This window comes from Pseudorca crassidens, chromosome 3 (assembly GCF_039906515.1).
Source record: "Pseudorca crassidens isolate mPseCra1 chromosome 3, mPseCra1.hap1, whole genome shotgun sequence".
NCBI classification, from domain to species: Eukaryota; Metazoa; Chordata; class Mammalia; order Artiodactyla; family Delphinidae; genus Pseudorca; species Pseudorca crassidens.
Genome location: NC_090298.1, coordinates 36,167,350 through 36,191,855, shown reverse-complemented (window position 1 = coordinate 36,191,855; position 24,506 = coordinate 36,167,350). Strand labels below are relative to the sequence as shown.

At 43.4% G+C, this 24,506-nt stretch overlaps 1 protein-coding gene across 2 annotated transcripts in view; it reads right to left on the bottom strand.

The window, feature by feature from the left end:
* NIM1K (NIM1 serine/threonine protein kinase) overlaps nucleotides 1-24,164 on the bottom strand; it is a 70,967-nt gene extending 46,803 nt beyond the window's left edge. For both annotated transcript variants that reach the window (XM_067730623.1, XM_067730624.1), the window contains exon 1: nucleotides 24,015-24,164. The gene's annotated coding sequence lies outside the window, so the exon portion shown is untranslated. The remainder of the gene's footprint in view (nucleotides 1-24,014) is intronic.
* Between the last annotated feature and the right edge of the window lie 342 nt (nucleotides 24,165-24,506).

Here is a 24,506-nt window from a genome sequence, read left to right as displayed (position 1 = left end):
CACACATAGGGAAAGATATCTACAAAGTGCAGGAAAAGTTCTGGATGCGCAGTACCCGACTGCTGCCAAGGAGGAGGGAAATGAAATAGGGGACGAGGTGGAGAATTCAAGAAGCTCTTTCACATTTCACCCTGTATACTTCAGCGTGTGCTTCTGTTGTTGTCGCTATTTGGACTATTTATGATTATGACAGCGATTTTCTTGGCTTAAGGACTAAAAGTCCTTAAGTTTACCTTAATACGTTTACCTCCACCGATTTCTGGGGAACACGGCCTCTCTCTGGTGACTGTGTATGTAAAAGTAACTCACCTCTGATACAGTAAACTGGCCTACCCACGTGGCATGGTCTAGGCCAGCATTCCAAAGCTGAGATTTTCCAGAGTTGTGAGTTCAGAAGTAGGGTGACTTGGAAAGAAATGAAACCTGGCACTTTGTGTCAAGTGGTTGAAATGGTGACATAATTACCAACTGACTGTAGAATACACCCCCAGGCAGAAGGGGGTGCTCCAATCTTGGTGATGAAAACGATACATGGCACTATGGGGCCAGTATCTGACACCAGGCCTGGAGGAACACGAAGAGGGAGTTAAAGCCCTCATGGAGAATATTAGCTGGTGTGCACCCTGCACTTGTTTTTGTTTCTCTCAGAGTTAGGGCTTTGGGAATCCCGAAGAAAACAGTATAATGAGCTCTAGTCCCAGGATCATGGGGGGAATTCTCTTCCCAACTGAGTTATGGATATTTCAGAATATTCAGAAACAATCCCAGAGATATATTTAGCTGCTGCCTGGGGCCTTTTGTTCCCAGACAGATTTGGGGGCTGGCAGTGGCTGATGCCATGATGCATGTCATCGGGATAAAGCTGTGTCTCCACGGGCTGCATCTTCTCCTTCTGTCACTGAGCCACAGTTCCAGAGCAAGTAAGGGGACCAGGTTACCTTTGCACAGAGGAGCCACCTACAAGGGGAGGATGAGAGATGGGTGAAAGGAACGGGGGCCCCTGCTGAGCCCTCCTATCCGAGCCAAGGTTGTGTCAGGAGTCTCATGACAGAGCTGTGCTGAAATGGTGGTTATGTCAGAGGCTGAATCTGGTCCTGAGGATTTTAAAGTCTGTGAGGGATTTATTGGGGGCCCTCGGATGAGGGCATTTTAAAATACCCGTTGGAGCCTGGACTAAGTGCAAAGGATGGAGGCACTCTGCAGAGGGAACAGATGCTGGAAGGGTGCCTGCCTGGGAGGGGCCACGGCCAAATGTCAGCCATGATGAGCAGTAGGAATCCAAAGGCAGGGCACGACCCTGCCACCCAAGTCAGAAGTCTCGGCGCCGTCCCTGGCTTCTCTCTTCCCCTCATCCATCACTCAGTCCTGTTGATTCTCCCACTTCAAACCACTCCAGTCTTTTTACCCATCATCCTGACCACCGCCTGTACTGGGCAGGCTGGATCCCACAAGACACAGTGATGCACATGCTTTAGGGCACCAGCAGACCAGGGCACCAAAGAGAAGAGGCAATAGAAGTCTTAAAATATTTTGATATTTGACATAATTTTTTCAATGCATCTAAACAACCATCATAAGAAACATCAGAACTTGGGTTCTATTATTCTTATTTTATGGTTAGCTCTGCTTAAATTTTGAATTGCATGTGGGGGATGAAGGTGATGGTCTTTAAAGGTGTCAATCCCACCCGGCACCTAGTTGGCTGAAACAGCCTTCTAGCGGGCTTTTCTACTTCCTGTCTTGCCCAGTCAACTTTATTCTCCAGGAGACCACCTGCAGGATCTTTCTAAAATGTAGCTATTACTTTCCCACTTAAAATCCTTCATTAAAATGACTGCAGGAGGCCACTCTCACCTTCTGAGATGGCCCGCACTCTGTCTGTGGAGTGTGTTTCTCTCTAAATAAATCCACTTCTTACCTATCACTTTGTGTCTCGCTGAATTCTTTCTCCGATGAGACATCAAGAACCTGAGCTTCATTAAGTCCTGAGACCAGAAATGTGAGCAGCTTGAGGGCACGTGGGCAGTACGTGGGCAGCACCCTGTGCCTGGACAGCCCGTACGGGGGCCCAGAACGGCGGCCTGAGAGTGCAGGTGTGCGGCCCGGCGCTGTCCCAGTAGTGGAAGTTCTCGCTCAACCCGCAGCAGCAGCTGGGGAGCCGCCCGAGTCCTCCCGCGCCGTCGGGCCCCACGATGAGCACGTTATTGATTCCGTTTCTCAAACTTTCCGAGAAACTATGTATCTCAGTACTCCATCAGGGTCTGAAGGTCGGAGGACCTCAGCTCCGGGCGGGCGGCCCCGGAGCGACGAGGGCAGGGAGTTTCTCCCTCCCTTCCTCCCCACCCCACCACCCGCCGCCCCTGCCAGCCCAGCGCCACCGCGGATGGATGGTGGGAGCCCCACGCCTGCGGGCGGCAGGACCGGGAGGGAAGGGGCAGCTGCCGCAGCACAGCAAGGGGAGCTTTCCAACCTCCACTTGGATCCACTGACATCACGTACGGTTTCCACGCCGGTCACGGTCAAGGTCCCGGTCTTGGCATTTTCCCTGCCCCGCCCTCCCGACTGTCTTCCTAGCGCAGACCCCCTTCCACGTGGCGTACCTGCTCTCTCTGGATACGAACTTTTCTATGGTGGGACACTGAACACAGAGAGTTATAAGAAAGGATGTACGGTCACAGTTCCTACGGTTTCTGTAGGTCACCCTCGTCTTGTAAATTCTCCACAAAGCAGATCACAGCTGTGAGGAGGAGGGGCTGAGCCCTTCGGGGCCAGAGGGAGGAAGTGGCCTCCTAGTGGCTCCTCCCCGGAGCCTTATAGAGGGGTAGGTGCTGCTGTGGCCGCCACACTGGGGGGCTAGCGCTGCCCTGAGGCCCAGACCCCGGCTTCTCGTTTTGGCTTCAGCTGGGAGTCACGTCATGCTTTGTGCTGGAATCCACTTTTTTTTTTTTTTCCGGTATGCGGGCCTCTCACTGTTGTGGCCTCTCCCGTTGCGGAGCACAGGCTCCGGACGCGCAGGCTCAGCGGCCATGGCTCACGGGCCCGGCCGCTCCGCGTTATGTGGGATCTTCCCGGACCGGGACACGAACCCGTGTCCCCTGCATCGGCAGGCGGACTCTCAACCACTGCGCCACCAGGGAAGCCCGGCCCCATAGTATTTTAAGCAGGAGAGTCACTCTTTCTTCTCGCCTTGCCCTTCTTCCCTGAAACATGTTATACAACCCTCAGGTGAGATGGGCTCTCCCTATACCTGGAGGAAAGGAGCAGCCTCATCTCTGAAGACAAAGGGTCATAAAGAAGAATCCTAACAAAGAGGCTTTGCTAAGTTTCTACATGTTGACTACACTCAACTCGTACTCCTTAGCCTATCATATTCCTCCATGACTGTCAAGTCTTCATCAAACCCAGTGTAAAACACTCAGGCCTGTTTCTTTGGGTCTTCATTTCTTTATGAAGGCTCCCATGTCACATAAGATGTATATTAAATAAATTTGTATCCTCTTCTTGTCAGTTTAATTTCCAGACCCAGCCAAACTTTTCATCCCTTATAACCCTATATTTGAGACATATCAAAACACCTGAGGTCTCATAAACATCCCAGGCTGCTTCATGCTTCTCTGCCTTTGTACATGACATGCCCTCTACATGGACTGTTTCCATGACCCATTCACCATCAAACCTCCGAAACTCCATCCGTCCGTGAAGTCTTCCTTGACTCTCTTACACCCACGGGGCTCTCAAGAGTATTTCATGCATCCCTCTGGGTACATCTGCCTCTCTGTGGTGTCACTGTTTGTGTGCACATCTCTGTCTACCTGTTTAGACAATGAAGGAACTGAGAGCAGAGATGTTCTATTCCTTTTCTATCTCTGAACAGTGCCTGGCACAACATAGGTACCCAATGCATGTTTACGGAGTAGAAGAATTAACCAATGAATTAAAACAGGTTTATTTTGTTGGTAAGCAGAAAAATCATTTTAAACTCTTGTTTTACAAGAGATTAATTTCATTCCTTTTCTTAATTTCAGTCACCTAATGGTTGAAATTCTACGTATTCAAATTAAGACTACATTCCATTCTCTTTCCTTTCCTTCTTTTCCCTTCCCTTCCTTTCCCTTCCCTTCTGTTCTCCTTCTGATACTCCTCGCAAGAATTTAGCTCCTCCTCTGGTTTTCCCCCATGAACTCCAACATTTTCCTTCAACATCTTCAAATCCTGTCTGGTGTTTGAGTTACGTGGGTACGTATTTGTCCTCCTGAGCGGAACGTGGGTTTCTATGGGGCAGGTCCTCAATCTTATTAATTTCAGGATTCTGGGCACCCAGTACCCAGGAGGAGTATATAGATGCTGGCTGAAATGACTTGAATCGGACAGATACTTTAAAAGGTAGTGTGGATCTTGGAAGATACAGGTATTTCTCTAACAGACATCCTTCTCTGGCTGAAAAAAACAAAAAACCCACCACAAACAACTGTTGTATGATGAAGAAGAAAAGGCAAAAATCTAAAAAAAGACAACCAAACAAAAACCAAAACTCTTCAAGTGCTGTCTCCTAAAACAAGGGCAGGTTTGTTACAAGTGCCCCTCACCCGAGCACCTCTGGCTGGAAAATTTCTGAAACCTTGTGAGTTTGAGGAGATGCCCTACTGCTTTTGAACGGCACTCTAAGGTTCCTAGTGAAGCACACCTCCAATGTGGGTAGACATTCCTAAGTAGGTTATTTGAGTTGGAGGCATCCAATGTTTACAGACCAACGCTTGCTCCAGCCCACAGACAATAAAAACAACCCAATTACGGTCTCCCTTTGGAAGGCTACTGAGGTTAAAATGATCACAGTACAAGTAAAGAAGGCTCCGTTTCCCTCTGTTTTTATTTTAAGGGTGTGACACGTTAGTAGCCTCCAGCAGATTTTGCTGTGTTTTAAAGCATGAGAAATAATCCCTGCTCTATTTTCAAGACCTTCTCTGCACTCCTCAGTTCCTCCAAAATGGTTCTGCAAATAGACACACCCATGCACTTGCCTTTGCCCTTCTCCCTACTCCTTGCCTTCTTTGTGTTTACACTTCCCCATGGGAGCCAAAACCAACACTAATTAGTGGTGAATTAAATCCTACCACTAGGACACTAGAGGATCAGTGTTTACCCAGGATTCCAAGGCATCCCTCGTCCCTTGTCCCAAGCTCAAAGACTCACAGTTAAATAGGCAGCCCTGAAAGGAATTCTGAGATCTGAATCTATTATGCAGTTTATTCCTAAAATTTTACCATCCCTATCGTAAAATCTTCTTTCATGCCCAGGTAGCCTGACATACCCAACTTGCCCTGACTGGAGCACACTTGCTCCTTGTCTCACTCAGGCTTCAAGACCCTGCTGAAGTATCACCTTCTTGGTGTTAGACCAGACAGAGTTCGCTGTTCCACCCTAATCACTCCCACTGAAATTCATTTCTTGATATTCTCAGATCTTATCCTGATGTTCTGTCTTGCTATCTCATATCCGATAACCTATCAGCTCATATTCTAATTATGTTTGGCCTTTCTAGACTGACCTCAGCTGCTTGTTTACCTTGTATCCTTAATAGTCCCCAGCATCTAGTCCTAGGATATGGTAGGCGCCAGAAAAATATTTGTTCTAAAATAAAGAATTAAAACAATATACGAAAGGTGAAGTAACATAAATCTATAAACCACAAACGAATAGCACCTTTGGAAGGACGACTGCAAGCAGTCATGCTTTTAGCTGGTGTTAGCATAGTCTTACTAGCATTTTATTCAATATGACAGAGAAGGTATACTAAAAGCTACTTTTATAAGCAATTACTATATACCAGACACTGTGCTTTTATATTATTGATTAGTCATTATGACAAACCCCGTAAGACAGATATTAAAATTCTCATTGCACTGATGAAATAACTAAAGTGTATAGAGGCTGAGGAATTTGTCCAAACTCAGAGAGCAAGTGAGTGTCAGGGCAGCATGGACGCCAGGCTCTCCTGACTCCACTGGCTGCCTCCATGTGGTCCACACTACAGCAGAACATAATGCTCAAAGGAACGAGCCGTTGCCCTGAGGTCCAAGCTTGGGCGTGAGTTACAGATAGCAGCAAGGGCAGACAGGAGAATCAGAAAGGAAGAGTCTTTAAAGTGCTTTGTTTCCTAATGAACCACTGGGCCTGATGAATATCAGTGACAGTAAATATAGAAATGGAAGTATCTTTTATTCACAACTACGTAATAGACTTGCCTTCCCCATTGCAAGTACCCGACCTGACTTGATGAAACTCTAGATAACCCTATGCTATTGGATGACAACCTACACAGAGAAAGATCAAAATGGTTCACTATGATTATTATTATTGCTAAACAAGTTCAAATGTCTCAATGGAAGTTATAAATAAATAAGAATACACAGCAAAAAAAAAAAAAAAGAATACACAGCAATACTTGCTGTATATGTATACACCAGAGAAGAAACAAGCTAGATCACAGCTCAGGCCATCTTGGAATAGAATACCTGTTGAAATTTAGCAGACTGCACAAAAAAGTGAAATTATAAGCCAATTTCGCTCCCTAACATAAATATAAAAAATGTAAAATATATAGTAGTAAATGAAATCTGGCAGTATATTTATAAAAGTATGACCAGCTAAAACTTCTCCCAAGAAGGTAAGCACGGCTTAACAATAGAAGATGTGTATATTTAATTTGACACGTGAATCAATTAAAGGAGAAAAATAAAAGAACAGCTCAGCAGGTGCAGAAAAAGCATTCGATAAAACTGTACACTCGAGCTATTTGCAAGGATTTGGTTCAAGATGGTGGAGTAGAATGACATGCACTCACTCCCTCTTGCAAGAGCACCAAAATCACAACTAACTGCCAAAAATCATTGACAGGCAGACACTGGAACTCACAAAAAAAGATACCCCACATCCAAAGACAAAGGAGAAGCCGCAATGAGATGTTAAGAGGGGCGCAATCACAATAAAGTCAAATCCTATAACTGCTGGGTAGGTGACTCACAAACTGGAGAACAATTATACCACAAAAGTCCACCCACTGGAGTGAAGGTTCTGAGCCCGTCAGGCTTCCAACCTGGGGGTCCGGCAATGGGAGGAGGAATTCCCAGAGAATCAGACTTTGAAGGCTAGTGGGATTTGATTGCAGGACTTCAACAAGATTGGGAGAAACAGAGACTCCACTCTTGCAGGGCACACACAAAGTACTGTGTGCATCGGGACCCAGGGGAAGGAGCAGTGACCCCATAGGAGACTAAACCAGACCTATTTGCTAGTGTTGGAGGGTCTCCTGCAGAGGCAGGGGGTGGCTGTGGGGACAAGAGGACAAGGACACTGGCAGCAGAAGTTCTGGGAAGTACTCCTTGGCGTAAGCCCTCCCTTTGCCCACCATCAGCCCCACCAAAGAGCCACTAGGCTCCAGTGCTGGGTTGCCTCAGGCCAAAAAACCAACAGGCAGGGAACTCAGCCCCACCCATCAGCAGACAAGCAGATTAAAGATTTACTGAGCTCTGCCCACCAGAGCAACACCCAGCTCTACCTACCACCAGTCCCTCCCATCAGGAAGCTTGCACAAAACTCTTAGAGAGCCTCATCCAACGGAGGGCAGACAGCAGAAGCAAGAAGAACTACAATCCTGCAGCCTGTGGAAAGAAAACCACATTCACAGAAAGACAGACAAAATGAAAAGGCAGAGGACTATGTACCAGATGAAGGAACAAGATAAAACCACAGAAAAACAACTAAATGAAGTGGAGATAGGCAACCTTCAAGAAAAAGAATTTAGAATAATGATGGTGAGGATGATCCAGGACCTCGGAAAAAGAATGGAGGCAAAGATCGAGAAGATGCAAGAAATGTTTCACAAAGACCTAGAAAAATGAAAGAACAGAGATGAACAGTACAATAACTGAAATGAAAAATACACTGGAAGGAATCAATAGCAGAATAACTGAGGCAGAAGAACGAATAAGTGACCTGGAAGACAAAATGGTGGAATTCACTGCTGCGGAACAGAATAAAGAAAAAAGAACGAAAAGAAATGAAGACAGCTTATGAGAACTCTGGGACAACATTAAATGCACCAACATTCGCATTATAGGCATCCCAGAAGGAGAAGACAGAGAGAAAGGACCCAAAAAAATATTTGAAGACATTATAGTCAAAAACTTCCCTAACATGGAAAAGGAAATAGCCACCCAAGTCCAGGAAGCACAGAGAGTCCCAGGCAGGATGAACCCAAGGAGAAACACACCGAGACACATAGTAATCAAACTGACAAAAATTAAAGACAAAGAAAAATCATTAAAAGCAGCAAGGGAAAAAAGACAAATAACGTACATAGGAACTCCCATAAGGTTAACAGCTGATTTCTCAGCAAAAACTCCACAAGCCAGAAGTGAGTGGCATGACATATTTAAAGTGATGAAAGGGAAGAACTTACAACCAAGATTACTCTCCCTGGCAAGGATCTCATTCAGATTTGACAGAGAAATCAAAAGCTTTACAGACAAGCAAAAGCTAAGAGAATTCAGGGCCACCAAACCAGCTCTACAACAAATGCTAAAGGAACTTCTCTAAGTGGGAAACACAAGAGAAGAAAAGGACCTACAAAAACAAACCCAAAACAATTAAGAAAATGGTAATAGGAGCATAATATTGATAATTACCTTAAATGTGAATGGATTTAATGCTACAACCAAAAGATATAGGCTTGCGGAATGGAAACAAAAACAAAGCCCATATATATGCTGTCTACAAGAGACCCACTTCAGACCTAGGGACACATACAAACTGAAAGTGAGGGGATGGAAAAAGATATTCCATGCAAATGGAAATCAAAAGATAGCTGGAGTAGCAATACTCATAACAGATAAAATAGACTTTAAAATAAAGACTATTACAAGAGACAAGGAAGGACACTACATAATGATCAAGGGATCAATCCAAGAAGAAGATAGAACAATTATAAATATATATGCAGCCAACATAGGAGCACCTCAATACATAAGGCAAATGCTAACAGCTATAAAAGAGGAAATTTCAGTAACACAATAATAGTGGGGGAGATTAACACCTCACTTACACCAGTGGACAGATCATCCAGACAGAAAATTAATAAGGAAACACAAGCTTTAAATGACACAATAGACCAGGTAGATTTAATTGATATTTATAGGACATTCCTTCCAAAAACAGCAGATTACACTTTCTTCTCAAGTGCACAAGGAACATTATCCAGGATAGATCAGATCTCAGGTCATAAATCAAGCTTCAGTAAATTTAAGAAAATTGAAATCATATCAAGCATCTTTTCTGACCACAACGCTATGAGATTAGATATAAATTACAGGGAAAACAATGTGAAGAACAAAAACACATGGAGGCTAAACAATACATTACTAAATAACCAAGAGATCACTGAAGAAATAAAAAAATATCTAGAGACAAATGACACGATGTGAAAACACGATCCAAAACCTATGGAATGCAGCAAAAGCAGTTCTAAGAGGGAAGTTTACAGCAATACAATCTTACCTCAAGAAACAAGAAACATCTCAAATAAACAATCTAACCATACACCTAAAGGAACTAGAGAAAGAAGAACAAACAAAACCCAAAGTTAACAGGTGGAAAGAAATCATAAAGATCAGAGCAGAAATAAATGAAATAGAAACAAAGAAAACAATAGCAAAGATCAATAAAACTAAAAGGTGGTTCTTTGAGAAGATAAACAAAATTGATAAACCTTTAGCCAGACTCATCAAGAAAAAGAGGGAGAGGATTCAAATCAATAAAATGAGAAATGAAAAAGGAGAAGTTACAACAGACGCTGCAGAAATACAAAGCATCCTAAGAGACTACTACAAGCAATTCTATGCCAATAAAATGGACAACCTGGAAGAAATGGACAAATTCTTAGAAGGGTATAACCTTCCAAGACTGAACCAGGAAGAAATAGAAAATATGAACAGACCAATCACAAGTAATAAAATTGAAACTGTGATTAAAAATCTTCCAACAAACAAAAGTCCAGGACCAGACGGCTTCACAGGTGAATTCTATCAAACATTTGGAGAAGAGCTAACACCCATCCTTCTCAAATTCTTCCAAAAAATTGCAGAGGAAGGAACACTCCCAACCTCATTCTATGAGGCCACCATCACCCTGATAGCAAAACCAGACAGAGATACTACAAAAAAAGAAAATTACAGATCAGTATCACTGAAGAATACAGATGCAAAAATCCTCAACAAATACTAGCAAACAGAATTCAGCAACACATTAAAAGGATCATGCACCATGATCAAGTGGGATTTACCCCAGGGATGCAAGGATTCTTTAATATACGCAAATCAATCAATGTGATACACCATATTAACAAATTGAAGAATAAAAACCATATGATCATCTCAATAGATGCAGAGAAAGCTTTTGACAAAATTCAACACCCATTTATGATAAAAACTCTCCAGAGAGTGGGCATAGAGGGAAATTACCACAATATAATAAAGGCCATATACGACAAACCCACAGCAAACATCATTCTCAATGGTGAAAAACTGAAACCATTTCCTCTAAGATCAGGAAAAGACAAGGATGTCCACTCTCGCCACTCTTATTCAACATAGTTTTGGAAGACCTAGCCACAGCAATCAGAGAAGAAAAAGAAATAAAAGGAATACACATTGGAAAAGAAGAAGTAAAACTGTCACTGTTTGCAGATGACATGATACTATACATAGAAAATCCTAAAGATGCCACCAGAAAACTACTAGAGCTAATCAATGAATTTGGTAAAGTTGCAGGATACAAAATTAATGCACAGAAATCTCTTGCATTCCTATACACTAACGATGAAAGATCAGAAAGATAAATTAAGGAAACAATCCCATTCACCATTGCAACGAAAAGAATAAAATACCTAGGAATAAACCTACCTAAGGAGGTAAAAGACCTGTACTCAGAAAACTATAAGACACTGATGAAAGAAATCAAAGATGACACAAACAGATGGAGAGATATAACATGTTCGTGGATTGGAAGAATCAATATTGTGAAAATGACTCTACTACCCAAAGCAATCTATAGATTCAATGCAATCCCTATCAAATTACCAATGGCATTTTTTACAGAACTAGAACAAAAAATCTTAAAATCTGTATGGAGACACAAAAGACCCCGAATAGCCAAAGCAATCTTGAGGGAAATAAACAGAGCTGGAGGAATCAGACTCCCTGATTTCAGACCATATTACAAAGCTACAGTAATCAAGACAATATGGTACTTGCACAAAAACAGAAATATAGATCAGTGGAACAGGATAGAAAGCCCAGAGATAAACCCATGCACCTATGGTCAACTAATCTATTACAAAGGAGGCAAGGATATACAATGGAGAAAAGACAGTCTCTTCAATAAGTGGTGCTGGGAAAACCAGACAGCTACATGTAATAGAATGAAATTAGAACATTCTCTAACACCATATACAAAATTAATTCAAAGTGGAATTAAGACCTAAATGTAAGACTGGACACTCTAAAACTCTTAGAGGAAAATATAGGGAGAACACTCTTTGACATAAATCACAGCAAGATCTTTTTTGACGCACCTCCTAAAGTAATGGAAATAAAAATAAACAAATGGGACCTAGTGAAACTAAAAGCTTTTGCACAACAAAGGAAACTGTAAACAAGATGAAAAGACAACCCTCAGAATGGGAGAAAATATTTGTAAACGAATCAACGGACAAAGGATTAATCTCCAAAATATATAAACAGCTCATGCAGCTCAATATTAAAAAAACAAACAACCCAATCAAAAATGGGCAGAAGACCTAAATAGACATTTCTCCTAAGAAGACATACAGATGGACAAGAGGCACATGAAAAGCTGCTCAACATCACTAATTATTAGAGAAATGCAAATCAAAACTACAGTGAGGTATCACCTCACGCCAGTTAGAATGGGCATCATCAGAAAATCTACAAACAACAAATGCTGGAGAGGCTGTGGAGAAATGGGAACCCACTTGCACTGTTGGTGGGAATGTAAATTGATACAGCCATTATGAGAACAGTATGGAGGTTCCTTAAAAAACTAAAAATAGAATTACCATATGACCCAGCAATCCCACTACTGGGCATATACCCAGCGAAAACTGTAATTCAAAAAGACACATGCAGACTTCCCTGGTGGTGCAGTGTTTAAAAATCCGCCTGCCAATGCAGGGGACACGGGTTCGAGCCGTGGTCTGGGAAGATCCCACATGCCACGGAGCAACTAAGCCCATGTGCCACAACTACTGAGCCTGTGCTCTAGAGCCTGTAAACCACAACTATTGAGCCCACGTGCCACAACTACTGAAACCCTCACGCCTAGAGCTTGTGCTCTGCAACAAGAGAAGCCACCACAATGAGAGGCCCACACACTGCAACGAAGAGTAGGCCCCTGCTCACTGCAACTAGAGAAAGCCTGTGCACAGCAACAAAGACCTAACACAGCCAAAAAAAAAAAAAAAGACACATGCACCCCAATGTTCACTGCAGCACTGTTTACAATAGCCAGGTCATGGAAGCCACCTAAATGCCCATCGACAGAGAAATGGATAAAGAAGATGTACTACCTATATACAATGGAATATTACTCAGCCATAAAAAGGAACAAAATCGGGTCATTTGTAGAGACATGGATGGACCTACAGACTGTCATACAGAGTGAAGTAAGTCAGAAAGATCGTATATTAACAAATATATGCGGAATCTAGATAAATGGTACAGATGAGTTTGCAAGGCAGAAATAGAGACACAGATGTAGAGAACAAACGTATGGACACTAAGGGAGATGTGGGAAGAAGGGTGGTGGTGGTGGGATAAACTGGGAGATTGGGATTGACATATATACATTTATATGTACAAAATAGGTAACTAATAAGAACTGCTGTATAAAAATCAATAATAAAATTAAATTTAAAAACCAAAATACTGTACACTCATTATTAATAAAAATGTTAGCAAACTAGGTATAGAGGGGAACTTACTCAACCAAGTTAAGTCTATCTGCCAAAACCTACAGCAGACATCTTTTTAAATGGTGAAATATTAGAAGCATTCTCTACAAAATCAGGAAGAAGACAAGGTTGCCTGCTAACACTGCTTCTATTCAATATTTATTGGAGCCTCTGGCCAATGAAAGAAGACAAGAACTAAATAGTGAAAAGAAACAAAACTGTTCTGATTTGCTGACAAAGAATTTTTTTTTTTTTTTTTTTTTTTTTGTGGTACTCGGGCCTCTCACTGTTGTGGCCACTCCCGTTGCGGAGCACAGGCTCCGGACGCGCAGGCTCAGCAGCCGTGGCTCATGGACCCAGCCGCTCCGCGGCATGTGGGATCTTTCCGGATCGGGGCACGAACCCGCGTCCCCTGCATCAACAGGCAGACTCTCAACCACTGCGCCACCAGGGAAGCCCGACAAAGAATTTTAAACATTGAAAATCTTAGAGACTTTACTCACAAACGATTAAAACTAATAAATAAGTTTAACAATGTTGCTGAAGACAAAATCAGTGCAAATTCAATAACATTTGTATTCACCAATAATAATCTGGCAATAATAAGAAAATATAACAATAATAAAACATATTCCATTCATATGAGTAGCAATAAAAATTCATGAGATACCTAAGGATAAATGCAACAAAGGAGATGAGAGAGACATAAATCATGAAAATTATGAAAGCTTATTGGAGAACAAAAAAGAATACATGGAAAAAACATACCATGTTTAATAAAAGAATACCTAAACTCAATATCATAAAGATGTAAACTCTTCCCTAAATGAATATACAAACTTAGTGAATTTCAATGGAAATCTCAATTGTTTTTTGTTTTTGTGTATGAGTATGCTTAAAACGGCATATTTCGTCGTGTATTCCATAACACATGGAAGAGGCTTGTTCCAGTTTCATGCTTTAGATTGGTACACCTGCTCTCAACTCCAAATTTCAGAACAGGAAACATCTTCATGCCTTCTGAAAGAGGTATGAGCAAAACTGTTAACATGAGTCATTTAGAACAGCCACAGAAGTGTAGGGTTTTAAGCAACTTTCCAAGAAGGCAATGAGTTGTCCTGGGCAAAAAACGGGGGAGGTACCTTTTTCAACACTTCCGTCAGTTAGCTCAATCAGGAAGTGCTCAGCAGATGATTCTATCTTCTGACAAGTGAAAAGTTGAGAAAATGAAAATCTTACCTGAGGAAGATTTCATAAAAATAAATGCGTTTTTAAGAATGGGGAAGAGAGGTTAGCAGAGAAGGTAGAGGTGAGAACTTCCAAGGAAGAAAAATTCCAAAATAATTATAAACCACATTAAGGGTGGTCAGAGGTGGAAGCCTGGAATGGGTCAGGAATAGGAGCTCTCGGTACCTTTAAGACATTAGTCCAGCATCACCATTTCAATAGGCAACTGAAATGTCAAAATCTATAACATGGTTACACCTTAAAATGTCAGTGTGACATTGTAATACTAATATATTCAGCTATTTGATAACATGATTTCCCAAGGGAAAATCTAAACAAAAACTAGTCGGGATGATTGAACATGCAAATTTTCTAGATTCTAAGTCTTTTGTTTCAAAAATAAAAGTGATAGGAAAATCATGTTGCAAAACCTAAGAGATGTCCTTTAGAAAGGAGGTCATAGTGAAACCGTGCAACTCAGATTGGGACTTGAACCCATGGTCTTTTTTTTTCTATTTTGGGTGTGTTGGGTCTTCGTTGCTGCGCGCGGGCTTTCTCTAGTTGTGACGAGCAGGGTCTACTCTTCGTTGCGGTGTGCAGGCTTCTCACCACCGTGGCTTCTCTTGTTGCAGAGCACGGTCTCTAGGAGTGCGGGCTTCAGTAGTTGTGGCTCACGGGCTCTAGAGCGCAGGCTCAGTAGTTGTGGCACACGGCTTAGTTGCTCCATGGCATGCGGGATCTTCCCGAACCAGAGATCGAACCTGTGTCCCCTGTATTGGTAGGCGGATTCTTAACCACTGTGCCACCAGGGAAATCCCTGAACCTATGGTCTTTTAATTGAGATTACACATCTGGTCTCAGGATTTAATGAAGCTCAGGTTCTTGATGTTGCAGAAAGAATTCAGTGAGAGACAAAGTGATAGGTAAGAAGTGGATTTGTTTAGAGAGAAACATACTCCACAGATGGAGTGTGGGCCACCTCAGAAGGCGAGAGGTGCCGAAATATGGGGTGGTTATTTTTTATGGGCTAGGTAATTTCATAGGCTAATAAGTGGAAGGATTATTCCAACTATTTCAGGGAAGGGGCGGGGATTTCCAGGAATTGGGCCACCACCCACTTTTTGGCCTGTTATGGTTAGCCTCAGAACTGTCATGGCACTGGTGGGTGTGTCATTAAATGCTAATGTATTACAATGAGTGTATAATGAGGCTCAAGGTCCACTGGAAGTCGAAGCTTCCACCATCTTGGACCTAGTTGGTTCTAACCAGTTTTTGTCATGTCTTATGGCTATGTCATTCTTTTAAAGGTTGTGCCCTGTCCCCTTCCCTCCTGTTTCAGTAGGAAACATGGGAGTGGGAGGGGTGGAGCTGATGATCAACCAGCCACAGACTGTGTCAAAACGGTTAGACCTATGAAGTGCTGTTAGACCACCACATGTAATCTTGGCTTGTTATTTATCTTATGGTTGTGGTCTATCTCCCTTATTAATAGCTACTGTTTAATGAGAGCCTACAATAAATAGCGAGTGCTCAGTAAGTAGGGTGAACACAGAATTTGTCACTCAAACCAAGACACTTTTGAGAGTAGAAGGGGGTGCTATTAATAATCACACTGGGACAACAGATGTAATCCAGAGCCTTCTCTGATGAACTGGGACACATGGTCACCCTATCAATCAGTGATGTTGTGGCAGTCACCGTAGGCTGGCTCACTCAACATCTTTATTAACTCTCCCTTCCTTGCCTTCTTCTGCTGTAGGGGCTGGAAAGCCCAGTTTCTCTTCCTCCCTCAGAGCTAGGGCTGTGGGATACTCCTCCAATAACAAGATGAAATATCCAGGTCAGCAGACTATTTTTAAGTGCCTGCCTACTTTAAGCCAGTGGGTACGAGGTCCTCCCCAAGAGCCACATAGGTACGATTAAATCATCAGCTAGTGGGGCAAGGTAGACACCTAAAACAGATAATTTAAATATAACGTTCAAAGCATTGGGCCAGACATATGTACAGGTAGGGTGGGCACCCAGAGAACACGTGGGGTATGGTCAATGTTCAGGGAAAACTTCCTGAATGAGATGAAACCTGAAAGAATTTGCCCCTGTGATTAAGCAAGTGCTAAGATAAGGAAATGTAGGTCAGGGAAACAGAAAGTGAAATGGGGGTTGTTGTGTTTTTTAATGGCCATTGAATGTGAGGCAATGTAAAGGGTAGGAAAATCTGTACCTCACTGTCTGCTACAAGAACTAGTGCTGTTGATTATGTCCAAAGGGTATTTGTCTAAACGAGAAGTTCAGAAAAGTTTAAAAGGTTTTTTAAAAAAACTTAATCATAATTAAATATGATCAGAGTGTATTTTATTAGCCAAGAATGGGAGTAATAGTCTGTATTTGCATCTTAGTCTCTGTTCTGATGGGCAACTTTCACCAATTAATCTAGCATTGAACAAAAAAGGTTTAAGTCACCAAATTTCAACTATCACTGAACATTCCATCAATGAGACAAACAGCTTTAAACCCAGAGTCTACTTACTTAGCACTGCTATATACTAACTTAGCACTGCTATATACTAACCTTTAAAGAAATGTTGCATCCTGTTTCCTATAGCTATTAACTATGTCACCTGTTTTATTGTTTTAAATCTTTTTTACTTTTCTCGGCAGACAGTAGTCACCAAACTACACAGACTAGTTCTCACATGGATGTGATGTGCTATACAGAGAGGGTGACTCTTAAGGAAGCCTGAGTTTAGGCAAGACAGAAGCATTCCTCCTCACCTTCTACATCACCTTCTATATATCTCCATCCAAAACCCACCACCCAGACCACAAGCCTCTGAAGAACTTCTCTGCTTCCCGAGAAGACAGTAATTCTCTAGCACGTGCAACATGACAGAACACAAACCCGCTAACATCAATTTGTCTCAGTGTTACATGGAGTGCTCTCAAGCGGCATGAATCTTCACTGGGGCTGCTCAAGGCTTAATTCCAGAACTCTGGAAACATTGCTAAGTCGACTGCTTCTGGCTACATAGGTCCTGTGTGAGTGAAGCAGACTGGTGACTGTCATGCACTGGGGAAGATCACGTCGGATCTCCCAGGAGATCAAAGCAGCCTCAGCTTTCAGGATGTGTCTGCACACAGAAGCCTTTTCACTGGCTTCCCAGCCTCACTTAATTGCTGAGGTTCCAAGGAAAAAATCAAAATATCAGATCCACATTCCATGTGGTCTCTGCCGTGCGGGTGGGGAGACCCACACCTCCATGCTTAATGGTCCCACTGAGTCCCACCCCACCACTTCCATTCTGGTTGTCACCCAGCCCTCCCTCTCCTCCTCCATCATCTTTTCATGTGAGTATCCCTTCATTTTGTTCTGATCCACACTTTTCAGATGCCATCTCCAGATTCTTCAGATGCCAGAATGCTTTCAATGTCTAGCGAAAGATTAAGACCTGTCTTAAAGGTAACTGAGTCTTCTCGAATTCATGACAGGAAGACCTCTTTACACCTGTTCCAAACCCAAAGGGTCCAGGAGGAAGAGCTGGCTTCCCAGTCAGTTAGTACTTATGAAGAACCTAATTTGCAAGGCTCTGTGTTAGGGCCAATACAGGAAGCAAATACACCACAGAAGAATATTGAACAGTCAAGCTTAGACTATAAAGACAAGTGGAAAAAGCAACATTAAAACTGTATGTACAATATGCCTTTTTTTTTTTTTTTCCAACTACCAAGAAACAACCCTTGGAATGTTAACCATGGCCATCTCTCTAGTTGGGATTATAGATGGTAGTAGAGACAGAATTAAAGATAATTATTTCTTTCATTTTAACATTTGTTTCTGTACTTCTGACAAGAATACTAGTGACATTGATATTTATTGTATGCCAGGCACCGTTCTAAGAGCTTTACATGAATCAACTCATTTAATTCTCGCAATTATCCTAGAAGGTAGGTACCATTATTATAGGCCCCCAAAATTGAGGTACAAAGAGGTAAAATAATGTGCCCGAGGTCACACTGTAGGTGAGTCACAGAGCCAGGATTCAAACTCAGCAAGCTATTCCAGAATTAGACTTAACCCCCACTTCTTTTTTTTTTTTTTTTGCGGTACGCGGGCCTCTCACCGTTGTGGCCTCCCCTGACACGGAGCACAGGCTCCGGAAGCGCAGGTCCAGCAGCCATGGCTCACAGGCCCAGCTGCTCCACGGCATGTGGGATCCTCCCGGGCCGGGGCACGAACCGGTGTCCCCTGCATCGGCAGGTGGACCCTCAACCACTGCGCCACCAGGGAAGTCCAACCCTTACTTCTTGCTGCCTCTGGAATATGTACTATTTTAGAATATATACTTTATGTATGAATATAATATGTCTTACAGTAAAGAACTATAATATTTCTTTATACTAAAGAAAAGAAGATTAAGAAATGAAAAGAAAAAGAAATATAAGACAAGGTAGCCAAGCAGAGAGAGGAGACAAGGTGAAAGAATAATGGTTTAGAAAGGAGTCAGGAGAAATGACTCCACACTTAACATCTCAGGATTGGTTTCCTCCACTGTAAAATGTGAAGGTGAACAAGTCTATATTCTAGAGAGATATTTTACTCTGCAGGTTACCAATAGTTGACATGAAAGGTCATGAAACCTGCACCATCATTTTAGGCTTGGCCTTCACGTCATTGATTAGTCTGTAGCAAATTTGCTGTCTTTGTGCTTAGATTAACATCTTCCAACCAATATGTACCGTAACGCAGATGCCCAAAGAGTACCAAAACTATTAGTAGAGCTAAGGATATGGTACTATATGAATGAGAGTAGAGATCGGTTTTTAAAAGACCAAAAGTGGTGAGAAAAGAGAAACTGGTCTGGCAGCATACATGATTCCAAAGGGCAGCACCCAATTTATTCAAAGCTAAAAATCCTGAGTTGATACAATTAACAATAATCAATACATGACAAGGAAAAGAAACCAATAAAATGGAATAATTTCCCAAGTATGCCTACATTAGTAATTCCCCATAATTGCAGGACATGAGTTTCCCGGCTCTACCAAGTATCTGAACATAATCCATAGAAAGTGAATCCATACTTACTGAAATTTCATAAAACAGTGAGAGAGTCCTACAAGGTTCCAAAGAGAAAAAACAGATTTCACGCCAAGAATCAAGCATCAGAATGGCAATGAACTTTCAGAAACACTGGAAGCTGGAAAACAATAAACCAATCTTTGGAAATTCGCAGGAATGAATAGCCAGTCTAGAATCCTAGACCTAGGCAAACCATCAATTAAGTGTGAGAGTGAAATAGACTTTTCCAGACATGCAAGGTCCCCCAAATTTACTTCCTGTACCCTTTCTTAAGAAGCTAGCAAAATGGATGCCCCATAAAATGAAAGCATAAACCAAGAAAGAAGAAAACAAGAGAACAGGGGGAACAGGGAATCAGCACAGAAGGAAGGTAAAGAGAAATCTTGGAATGCCAGTGGGTGTCAGGGCCATCAGAAAACTGGTTCAGACTGGAGAACTGAGGGGTCCATTTTGGAGGGCTGGAGTGGGTCCCAGAAAGAAGGCAATTGGCCGATGCATTTCATTGTGTGGAAAATACCCAGGAGAGGCATTTTAAAGAGCCTCTAGAAGAACTGGCGATAGGTTCTAAAAAGTAAACAAATGAAAAACTATTTTCCTCAAAATAGTTGTAGAGAAAAAGAAATACAACCATAGTTCGCGATTTGGCCCTGCAGTGAACAATAATCACACAGTCATAGCAATGCAAACACAATGTTGATTTAATTAACATTGCGATGCCACTTGTGAGAAGCACGATAGGGCAGGATTTTCCACGGAGAGGTGTGCAAGTCCTTGTCTCCTGCACTCTTCCTCCTCACTGTCCTAGCACAAGACATTAGCCCCTGAATCTTCCTCCCCATTCCCCTGTATAAAATCCAAATTACTCAAATAATGGCTACTAATCCGAAAGAGCCATTTCTCCCTTTTCTATCCTTGACCAACTATTTCTGAAGTTAGCAGAACTTTGGCTGCTCTGGCTAAAGTCCTAGGAAACATTTAGTCCTCCTTCCCTAAGCCTGATGCTCTATGGAGCTCTCCCCTGCCTGGTATTTGTAAATAAAGGGTTATACTAATGGTGCTCTGGCTGATTTTCTTCCACCAACTATGTTGCAGAAATGGAGGAAGGGGAAGTTGGACGGGTGGAGTAAGAGAGCTATATGTTCCCCTATAATAAGAGAAAGTACATAGATTCTGTCTAAAACTGGTAACTCAAGGACCAGTCACATAAGTGAATTATTTGGAAATGGGGAGGTATGTGATCAAACAGCCAAGAGCAGAGTCTCCCAAGGAGGGGGACTGTTGTTTTGTTAGAATCTTTTCACATGCTCTAATTCACAAAATTAGATGAATGCCTTACTTTGATAACAATTTAAGCGATTTTTAAAAGTGAAACCTGCAATTTAAAGTTTAATAATTGCAATTACATAATCAAGTGTGTCTACAAATTATCCCAACTAAATGATCCCAACAAGTGTAAATGTAGAAAGCTTTCTTAGTGGCTTAAGGATTGGGAAGAAGGAGGTCTAGCGAGCAGATGGGAAGGCTGCCTCAGCCCATACTACTGAGGAAGCGGTGACCCAGAGAGATTTTTGGTCCACCACTCAGGCCTCCCAGAGATCCTCTAAGTTGGAGGATTTTGCTAAATAGGATAGTGGGGGCTTTCTGGAAAAGCATCAGATTCTCTGTTCTCCATGGAAGATGAAGAGTAGAGTTCTTTTTAGCTTCCTATTCTCCAACTTGTTTTTCTTTTGTTTTTGTTTTTCTGTGCAACTCTCTTTACACTCAATTTTTTCTTTTTACTCCCTTTCCTTTAATCTGTGAGTTTTCTTCTCACTTAAGACTTTTTCCCTACTGTTTTATTTTTCTCATAATCTTAAATTCTTCCTGCCACTCTACCTTGTCTCTCTTCTCACCTAGATTTTCTCTAAGTCCTACCTGATACTCATGTTCATAGACATGCCAGGTGATTTTAGTTTTCATCTCTTAATTTTCCAAGTAGTTAGCTGAGATGACTTGAGTCTTTAGAACACAACTTGCCCATCCATAAAACTGGTTAATATTCCCCAGTATACTGTATGATAATGGTTGAGCTATTTTTGAAGTTCTTGAGAAAAAAGTAATTTAAGAACTGTGATCTGATTAATTCAAATTGTAGACTATTGTCTTCATAAGAAATCTGAATATTTTCTTCTTTTCTTGAAATTTATAACTTCAATTCTAGAGAACTTTTTCTAGAATGACCATAGGAAGTGACAACCATAGAACGAGACTAATTTTATAAACAGTTTGTCCTTTCAACAACTGAAAGAAAATCAGCCAATGAATTAAGGCTCTTTAGTCCCTAGAGAAATACTGTAATGAGATTCAAAGAATGCAGTTGGATTTTACATTATATTTTAATTTTTAAGTTTCTTAAAATGGAACTAGATACTTGGCTGAAAACATTAACCTACTAGGACAAATTCTTTTTTTTTTTTTTTAACTGTAAGTCTAGGGGCTTTCAAATTTCCCAGTCATATGCTATCAATATGTAAATTTAATTTATAGGATTCAATGCTCAGGAATTGTGAATGTGTAAAATATTATGGTCCTTTAAAGACATCAACACTTACTAATAAAAGTATTTGAATGGGACCATTGCTCCGCCCAAATTAAGCCTTTTTAACTGAAAACCTAAGGCCAAACCAAGAGCATAAAGGGCTCTATGGCCTATCTGTAGTTATTACTGGGAAATTGAGATTTCACACAAAACTGTCTTTATTTTAAATGCAGTGTTATTAGAAAAAAAGCACACACCTCAAACTAAATATCAATCCACATTTTTTTCCTAGCACAGAATGAGGCCTCTCTGAAGGTTTTTACAGGCTTACCACTTAACAGTGGTCAAGCCAAAAATAAACCTACCAGGACTTTACTAGGCAATTCAACAGCACACAAAACACCAGTCCGTGGAGAGCTGGACTTAGCTTTTTCCCTATTAGCCTCTTTCTGGGCCTCCCACTCACATTCCCCCCTCTTATAATTAGAAAGCTAATTAGGATTCCAAATTTAACGCTTAATGGGGAGAGAGATCTGGTCACAGGCCAGGATTCCTTTAGCATCAAACACTCTCCTCGGCCTCCGTCCTTAGTGCAGAGAGCTGTGGGAAGGGAGCTGGGCCAGCGGGACTGATTGGCTGGAGGGCAGTGTTTACTCTCAGTTGTCTGAGAGGGAAGATCTGTTTCACAAATTGCACACTCTGAAAAGGTAAAATTAAACAACAACGACATGCCTTGGGCTTTTAGTACTTTAAAGAAACAAGTATCTTACAGGCTCGATTATTATTACCATGGTAACATGAGGCGACGTGGGGAGATCTCCTCAAGAACAGTTCCTGGATCCAGCCAGGCAGCCTCTCAACAGTGCCGGGCGACTTCTTCAGTTACCATGGCAACCAAAATTAGAAGTGCTTTTGCAACACTAACAGAAACCATCTTTTGAAGCTCTTCTGTGAATCAAATTGAATACTGATGATGCAAACTTGAGTGATACATATTTTTCAAACATTAAAAACTCCTATCGCCATGAACAAATACTCGTTTTAGATTCCCCTTTGCAATCTTGACTTAACTTGGAATCGATTTTTCGGTCTGGTTTTGTTTGTTTCCCTTTTGGATTCCCGCGGCCTCGAGTGCAAAGGCGATTTGTTTAACTTCCAAACTTGTCTGAAATTGCACGGGTGAGAGCTTAGAATGTGGTTCCTTCGCTCTCGGTTTGAAACGGGGTGAGGAATGGGGTGGGGGAGGGTGGGTCTAACAGAGAGCCCTCTTGTCTAATAAAGTCGGGAGGACGAAAACGGGGAGGGGTTGAGGAGACAGGCCGGGAGGGACGGCGGAGGAGGGAGAGAGAGAAAGGAAGAAAAAAAGTGCAGAGGGCTGAACCTCCGCTACCCTTATTAGGGCTAGGAGCACCTTTATCTGTTGCCTGGACCTCTCCATCCGCTCCGGTATTGTGTGAGGCACACAAAGCTGATCGGAGACGGCATTTTAAAGACCCTGTTGCGATCCTCTCCGGGTCGCATCGCCCAATCCTCGAGCTCCTAATATTCCTGAAGGGACCTCAGGGAAGAGGAGACAGGTTCTTCCTTACTTGTACAGTCTTCCAAAAGGAGCGTTTTTCTTTAGGGCGCGTCGTGGCGTGGGTGGTGGTGGAGGGTTCCTTCCTCTGGGCCACAGCCGTTCACTGTCAGTTCCCTCCACTGCCCACTGCCAGCCGGGGTCACGCAGGTCCCCGGCCCTCGATACAAACTCTCGAGCTCTGGGCTTGCGCCCGGGAGCGCTGGTGGCGCGCAGCTGGTGTGCGCGGGGCGAGGCTCAGGGCGCGCCCCCAGACACGGGTGCCCGCACCAAGCCGGGACTCCGGGACACAGGCGCACACGCACCCCGGGCGCACGCCCCCGGGCACGGGCCCCATGCGCCGGCACACCCCGGTCTCCGCCTCCAACGCGCTTTCCTCCCAGGAGCGCTGGGCCTGGGAGGGGGAGCCCCTAAAAAGCACCTAACCTTCTCCTAACCCCAAGTCGCCCACCCCCGCCAGGAGTTGTGTCTTTCTTTCCCCTCGGGTCACGGGGAGGAGAGGCGTCCCTCCTCAGCACCCAGGTCGGCAGCCTGGCGGAGGAAGGGGCTGCCGGGTGGGGTGCTGGCTGCGAGCCCCGCAGCCCTCGCTTACCTTGGTGGCGAGCTCCTCTCGCGGAGTCGGCTGCGCGGCGCCCGGCCAGGCGCTCCCGGTGGTTGGCGCGGGCGCGGGCGGTGCGTGTGTGTCGGGGCGCCGCGGCCGCGCTGTAGGCTCCCGGAGCTGTCAGGGGTGGCCGACCTGACGGACGGCGGCCGCGGCAAACCCCGCCCACCGGCCCGGCCCGGGCTCCTCCGAGGGGACCCAGTCGCCCCGCAGCGTTTCCCGAAGGACCAATCCGGAGCGGGGGGCTGGCCCGGCGGAGGGGGGGAAGGGGAGGCCCGCGGGGTACCGGGACGCGGGCCTGGACTTCGTAGGTCGGTTTCTATGGCAGCCAGGCGGGAGGGGCTGGAGGGAGTGGGGCGCGCGGCGCGGGGACACCCGTCGCAGACACTCGAGGAGGGGGTTTGGCCCTGCCGCAGAGAGGACGCCTCCTAGAGCACGGATGCGAAGTGGCCACACAGCCGAAAGAGGGTTGACACAGCTCCC